Source organism: Macaca mulatta, chromosome 9, assembly GCF_049350105.2.
Source record: "Macaca mulatta isolate MMU2019108-1 chromosome 9, T2T-MMU8v2.0, whole genome shotgun sequence".
Lineage (NCBI taxonomy): Eukaryota > Metazoa > Chordata > Mammalia > Primates > Cercopithecidae > Macaca > Macaca mulatta.
Window position 1 is genome coordinate 84608472 of NC_133414.1, and position 8279 is coordinate 84616750.

The 8279-nt window shown below is 34.3% G+C and overlaps 1 pseudogene; it reads left to right on the forward strand.

Moving 5' to 3' along the window:
- Positions 1 to 6083: 6083 nt before the first annotated feature.
- LOC100425593 (myosin light polypeptide 6 pseudogene) lies at positions 6084 to 6537 on the forward strand (annotated as a pseudogene).
- The last annotated feature ends 1742 nt before the right edge of the window (positions 6538 to 8279 follow it).

Here is an 8279-nt window from a genome sequence, read left to right on the forward strand (position 1 = left end):
TTATAAATTATGCTGCTACAAAGACACATGCACACGTATGTTTATTGCAGCACTATTCACAATAGCAAAGACTTGGAATCAACCCAAATGTCCATCAGTGACAGATTGGATTAAGAAAGTGTGGCACATATACACCATGGAATACTATGCAGCCATAAAAAAGGATGAGTTTGTGTCCTTTGTAGGGACATGGATGCAGCTGGAAACCATCATTCTTAGCAAACTATCACAAGAACAGAAAACCAAACACCGCATGTTCTCACTCATAGGTGGGAACTGAACAATGAGATCACTTGGACTCAGGAAGGGGAACATCACACACCGGGGCCTATCATGGGGAGGGGGGCGGGGGGAGGGATTGCATTGGGAGTTATACCTGATGTAAATGACGAGTTGATGGGTGCAGCACACCAACATGGCACAAGTATACATATGTAACAAACCTGCACGTTATGCACATGTACTCTACAACTTAAAGTATAATAATAATAAATAAATTTAAAAAAAAATCAACAAAATCAGGAATCAAAGACAATAAATATAATTTCTTCAAAATATGGTTTTCAATTCTGTAATTTTTCCTCAATATTCTGATATTTTCCCACTGAAGTTTCCATTAATTGTAAATGAAATACATGTTATCAAGTTATTAATAAGGCCTGTGCACATTTTAATTCATAAGCTGAGCATGTATTATCAATCAATAGATTTCTAAAATTGATTTCACATGCTGAAGTAATCGTTATTTCATAACTGCTTTTATTTAACATGGTTTGGAATAGTAGTCTGCTGATCAGCTGAAAGAATTAGAGGTAAATAAAAAGATAAGCATGTACATTAAACACTTTATCTTGTCAAAATATAAATGTACTTTGATTCTGCAAATTTAGGAGTATATTCAAGGCCTCTTCTTTGTGCACACCTGCATTTAGATACCCACATAATACATATTCATAATAGTCTGTGATCTCTATTTCAATGTATTCTATATGAGTAATCCACAGATAAGATTGGAATATTCCTTTACATGTCCATACATTTTTCCTACTAGTTGAATCACTCATCCCAAATTTGATAGAAATGTCTTAAGAACTCTTCATTTAGCTTTTCAAAGTATTTAACTTATTTTTTCATTGAAGCAACTCTTTTTTTGCAGACATATTGTATCTTAACATAATATATAGTTGAGTTATTCAATTGCAGGTAACTGCTGGAAAGACAGGTGACTGCTGGTGAGTACATGAGTCAACATGCAGAACTAGAAGTGCTCATACTCAAAGGAATGACTTATCAGAAGACAGGGTGCTGTTATGGCCATAACTCAATGTGATTATGTGAGAAAGGAAAAACTTCAGCTAATCCAGTGAACTGTTTGACTGAATATCAGTTAGGGGCTAGAATGTATATCCTACTGTAAAAACGTTCACATGACACAGATAAACAAAGAGTTCTGCTAGAAATATTGCTTTACTTATCCCATCTGTAGACTTCTCTTCCCACAAGTAACTGTAATCAGTTTGATATGTGTCCTTCTATATTTTTTCGATGAAGATGAGCATACACAAGACATAAATACATTTGTGTATTAATTTTCATACAAACGGAACATAAATTATATACATTATTTTAAACTTTTGAGCATTTTAATTACATTGCTGGGAAGAGGTTTTATTTGTAATTGAGTAAAAGTCAGTACTAAACAGTATCCAATTATTTTTGCAATAAAAATATGGGCAAGAACGAGGGATAGAACGAGATTGAGAAAAAGGAAATAGAAAAGGGAAAATGCAGACACTATTGCAAAATAAAATTGCCTGAAATTACCCTATGTCGTTGGATAAGTGAGAAAAAAGATCATCTAGAATAAATATCAAGTTTCTCATTTGGGTAACTGGATAGATAGTTACGTGTGTATGAGAAAATTGGATGGTTTTGTTGAGGAAAAGAATTTATATTTTCCCTATATTGGATTTTGTATGCTTTTGTCATATGCAAGCGGAGGCAGTCTGAGAAATAAGAGAGACATATGGACTATTGTTGTAGCTATAAAATTCAGAAATCCTTTTGTCCACTGCACAATGTTTTTGCAAGGGTCTTTGTAAAATGCTTTAAACTTTTGCTACCCAGTGTTGATAGTATTCTTCTGATCAAATTAGCTAAAGGTCTTTCTTAAAAGGTAAATAAATTTAGTTTAACATTATAGTTATAGCAAACAGGTTAAACATCAAGAGTCATGCTTTTGACAGTTCAAAAATTAGGCGTGTAATTTTAATACATTTTTACAATTTTACAATATATACTTTCATTGAGATTATTTCACCATGTTATAAATACTTGAAATAATTTGCAGTAAAATATGTTACCTTTGGATAGTGTGGACAAAATCCAGAGCCCCGAACTATCGATCAACCTGTTGATGCTCCAGTTTTCTGAATTTTACTATTAACATCAACTTCATTTCAGTAAAACCAAACTATATACACATATACATAGATTTGCATGCATGTATGCATACATACATAAATGGACACACATACACATAGTCTTTGAGTCTTTTTTATTGTTTCTCTATATAACTATTTGTTTATTCAAAAACATTTATTGCCATCTACAGGAACTAAGATCTACTGTATACAGTAATTGCCCTGCAATGATAGTTTAGAATCATCAGTGAACAGAGCAGAAGTGATTGTTGTGGACCAGGAAATGTATGGAAACTACTCATTCCATTGATTTTCATTTAAGGCTTTGCTTGTCTTAGCAAAAATATTGTTTAATCTATTTCATGTGTGAAGGATCTAATTTAACATCAATATTCTTAGTAAATCTTTGATTCAGTTTGGTGTTCTTATATTACAGAAGAGCTTTCTGCAAACCTGAAAACAAAGAAATCCACAGAAAATAATGAACATACATATTTACTATGTTATGTGCTTAAAGGTTATTAGGCACTGGACTAAGCATGCAATTTCTCACAACTCTATGGTGTAGGCACCTTTTAATTATCTTAATTGTGATGGAAATTAGGTTCAGAAAGTTAGATAAATTAACTAATGTCACACATATTGTATAAGTGGTGTGGCTGGGTGATACAACTCTAAGAAGTGTTCTCTTAGTGACTATACATACTGCCTTTGTATGTAAGTTTTGTAGAAGAAAATCTTAAAACCTTTTTATTGCTTTCTATTCAGAGCAATATAGCTCTTTTTTCATGACTACATAAAGGAAGGAGAGAAAAATATCAGTAGAGTCAGTGAGAAATGTATAAACAAATCAAACTTATTTGTAGGAAAATTCAATTAGGTATATTAATTTAAAATGAAAATTTTGAATTATTTATATTTTTAAAAATAATTGTTCTGTGAGATTAATCCTTCACGTTTTTCAATCTTTTTCACTCTATCAATTATCAAGATTCACTTAGGTGATGATAAGAAGTGCTGAAGTGGCTGAGACACTAAATCAGCAATGTATCATGTACTGTATATTTCAAGGTGATGAATTACAGGCTGAGCAATCATGCTGATCACTGGATATCACCACTGATTGGCTAGGGTCGGTCCAAAGTCATCCAGATATCTTTGAACATTAATCAGTGTATATCTCTTAGGTTTAGAGATGAAAAGAATGCCACCGATAATGAATAACCATCTTATGTATTGACTATTTAAATTTATCAGTAGAAAAAATAAAATAAAATAAAATAAAATGAATATCTGAGAAAATTACTGCAATATACCATTATTGTCTTCTGTTTAGTCCAGAGTTTTATCCCTGGAAAATTTTAAAGACGTATATTACAAGTGAACAGAATATAAATTATATTCTAAAATGTTTAACCCCTATTTAATTTTTCAATTTAAAAAAATCAGATATTATTTACATACAGTGAAATGCACAGATTGTAACTAAAATGTTCAAAAAGTTTTAACATTATATAGATATATGTATATATAAAATATCAGTATAACCACTATCAAAGTCAACATATGGGATATTTCCATTACCCCATAAAATTTCCTGGTGCTTTTTTGTAGTCAATCCACACTTCCTTCCTATTCTTCTCCATCTCCACTACGAACCCTGGTCCCAGGCAACCACTGTTCTAATTTTTTATCAAGTTAGATTAGTAATGCCTGCTGCCATAACTGAATAATTTAATTTTCATTGTTTTGTGTCTGGCATTTTTTACCCAGTATGATGTTTTGGAGATTAATCCATGCTTCAAGCCTCAGTAGTTTGTACTTTTTTATTGTTTAATGTTTTTTCATTCTATTAATATACCACAATTTGTGCTTGATCCTGTCAGTGATCATCTGGATTTTTGTTTAGATTTACCATGAATACGTCCACTGAGATCTTTCTTGTAAAACTAGTATTGTGTATATACATTTTTATTTATTTTGCTTAAATATCTAGATGTGGAATTACTGGGTCATATGGTTAATGTGTGTGTAAATTTATAAGAAACTTCAATATAAGATCATTCCCAAAATACATAATCATCCGATTCTCCAAGGTCTAAATGAAAGAAAAAAATGTTAAAGGCTGCTAAAAAGACAGGTCAGGTCACTTAGAAACGGAAGCCCATCAAAATAACAGCAAACTCCCAGCAGAAATTCTACAAGCCAGAAGACATTGGGGGCCAATATTCAACATTTTTAAAGAAAAGAAATTCCAACCCAGAATTTCATATCCAGCCAAACTAAGCTTCATAAGCAAAGGAGATATAAGATCCTTTTTAGATAAGCAAGTGCTGAGGGAATTCATTACCACAAGATGTGCCTTAGAAGAGCTCCTGAAGGAAACACTAAGTAGGAAAAGGGAAGATTGCTATAAGGCATGAAAAAAACACACTGAAGTACACAGACCTATGACGCTACAAAGCAACCACATAAACAAGTCTGCAAAATAATCAGGTAACACCATTAAGAAAGGATAAAATCCACATATGTCAATACTTACCTTAAATGTAAATGGGCTAAGTTCCCCCAATTAAACAGCACAGAATGGCAAGCTGGATAAAGATCAAGACCCATTGGTATCTTACATACAATGACACACATAGGCTTAAAATAAAGGAATGGAGAAAACTTTACCAAGCAAATGGAAAACAGGAAAAATCAGAGGTTACAATCCTAGTTTCAGATGCAACAAACTTTAAGTCAACAAAGATAAGAAAAGACAAAGAAGGACATTACATAATCGTAAAGGGTTCAATTCAACATGAAGATCTAACTATACTAAATATACATGCACCCAACGCAGGAGCACCCAGATTCAGGAAGCAAGTTCTTAGAGATATTCAAACAGACTTAGACGCCCACGCAAAGATAGTGGGAGATTTTAACACTCCATTTACCATATTAGACAGATCATCAAGACAGAAAACCAACAAAGATATTGAGTAGCTGAATGCAGCATTTGATCAAATGAACCTGATAGACATCTATAGAACTCTCCACCCAAAAAACCAAAATATACTGTCTTCTTATCAGCACACGCACTTACTCTAAAATTAGTCTTATAATTGGTAGTAAAACACTCCTCAGCAAATGCAAACTATCTGAAACCACAGCAAACAATCTCTTGGGTCATGGTACAATCAAATTAGAAATCAAATCTAATAAATTATCTAAAAACCATATAATTACATGAAAATTGAATAACCTGCTCCTGAATGAGTTTTTGGTAAATAACAAAATTAAAGCAGAAGTCAAGAAGTTCTTTGAAACTAATGAGAATAAAGATACAATGTACCAGAATCTCTGGGACACAGTTAAGACAGTGTTAAGAGGGAAATTTATAGCACTAAATGCCCACATTAAAAAGCTGGAAAAATCTCATCAGCAACCTAATATCACAACTAAAAGAATGAGAGAACCAAAAGCAAGCAAACCCCAAAGCTACCAGAAGATAAGAAATAACAAAGATAAGAGTTGAACTGAAGGAGATAGAGACATGAAAAACCCTTCAAAACATCAACACATCTGTGGGCTGTTTTCTTATTTTTAAAAAAAATTAATAAGAGATAGACTAATAACACCAGCTAGACTAATAAAAAGAAAGGAGGAGCAGTCAAGATGTGTGACTTCACTGAGGACCACACTGCAGAGTTCAAGGAGGCTTTCCAGCTGTTTGAACAGGTGATGGCAAGCTCCTGTACAGCCAGTTTGGGAACATGATGAGGGCCCTGGGCCAGAACTTCACCAACACTGAGGTGCCCAAAGTCCTGGGGAACCCCAAGAGTGATGAAATGAATATGAAGGTGCTAAACTTTCAGCACTTTCTGCCCATGCTGTAGATGGTGGTGGCCAAAAACAAGGACCAGGGCATCTATGAGGATTATGTCAAAGGACTTCGGTTTTTGACAAGGAAGGAAATGGCACTGTCATGGGTGCTGAAATCTAACATGTTCTTGTCACACTGGGTGAGAAGATGACAGAGGAAAAAGTAGAGATACTGGTGACAGGGCACGAGGACAACAATGGTTATATTAACTATGACAAGCTCATCTGCATGGTGCCGAATGGCTGAGGACCTTCCCAGTCTCCAAAGAGCCCATGATTTTCCCTGTGTTGGATTTTTTATGTATCCTGAAGTCTCCCTAGACACTCTTGTCATAGCACCTTTCCCATCTTGTCTCTCTTGGATGATGTTTGCCATCAGCATTCACCAAATAAACTTGCTGTCTGTGCCCCCCATCTAAAAAAAAGAAAAGAGAAAAGATTCAAAAGAACACAATCAGAAATGACAAGGGGGATATTACCACTGACCTCCCTGCCAGAAATACAGTTATCAGAGAATATTATGAGCACCTCTATGCCCATAAACTAGAAAATCTAGAAAAAATGAAGAAATTCCTGGACACGTATACCCTTCCAAGACAGAATCAGGAAGAAATTGAATCCCTGAACAGACCAATACAAGCTCTGAAATTCAGTTAGTAATAAAAAGCTTAAGAACCTCCAAAAGCCCAGGACCAGAAGGATTCAAAGCTGAGTTCCACCAGATGTACAAAGAGCTGATACCACTCCTCCTAGAATTACTTCAAAAACTGAGGAGAAGGAACTTCTCCCTAACTCATTCTATGAAACCAGCATTATCCTGATACCAAAACCTAGCAGAGACACAATAAACAAAGAAAACTTCAGGCCGATTTCTTTGATGAACATAAATGCAAAAATCCTCAACAAAATACTGGCAAACGAAATCACATCAAAAACGTATCCACCATGATCAAGTAAGCTTTATCCCTGAGATTCAAGGTTGATTCAACATATACAAATCCATTAATGTGATTCATCAAATAAACAGAACTAAACACAAAAATCATGTGATTATCTCAATAGATGCAGAGAAGGCTTTTGATAACATTCAACAGCCATTCATGCTAAAAACTCTCAAAAAAGCTGGGTATTAAAGGAACATATCTCAAAATCTTTAGATTGGTGCAAAAGTAATTGCAGTTTTTGACATTATCTTTAATAGTGCCAACCTAATAATAAGAGCTATTTATAACAACGCTACAGACATCTTGCTAAATAAGAATAAGTTGGAAGTATTCTTTTGAAAAACTAGCACATGACAAGGATGTCCTCTCTCACCACTTTTATTCAAAATAGCACTGGATGTCCTGGCCAGAATAATCAGGCAAGAGAAAGAAATAAAGGGGATTCAAATAGAAAGAGAGGGAGTCAAACTATCTCTGCTTGCAAAGGACATTGTCTTTATCTAGAAAGCCCCATAGTCTCAGCTCAAAAGCTTCTTAAGCTGATAAACAACTTCAGCAAAGTCTCAAAATACAAAATCAATGTGCAAAAATCATTAGCATTCCTATAAACCAACAACAGTTAAGCCAATAGCCAAATCAGGAACCCAATCTCATTCACAATTGCCACAAAAAGAATACAATACTAGAAATACAACTAATTAGGGAGGTGAAAGATCGCTACAAGAAGAACTACAGAACACTACTCAAAGAAATTGGAGATGACACAAAGAAATAGAAAAACATTCCATGCTTGATATGATTTGACTGTGTCCCCAACCAAATCTCATTTTGAATTCCCATGTGTTGTCGGAAGGACTTGGTGGGAGGTAATTTAATCATGGGGGCAAATCTTTCCCATGCTGTTCTTGTAATAGTGAATAAGTCTCATGAGATCTGATGGTTTTAAAAAGAGGCATTCCCCTGCATAAGCTCTCTCATTTTTTGCCTGTCACCATCCACGTTAAGATGTGACTTGCTCCTCCTTGCCTTCTGCCATGATTGTGAG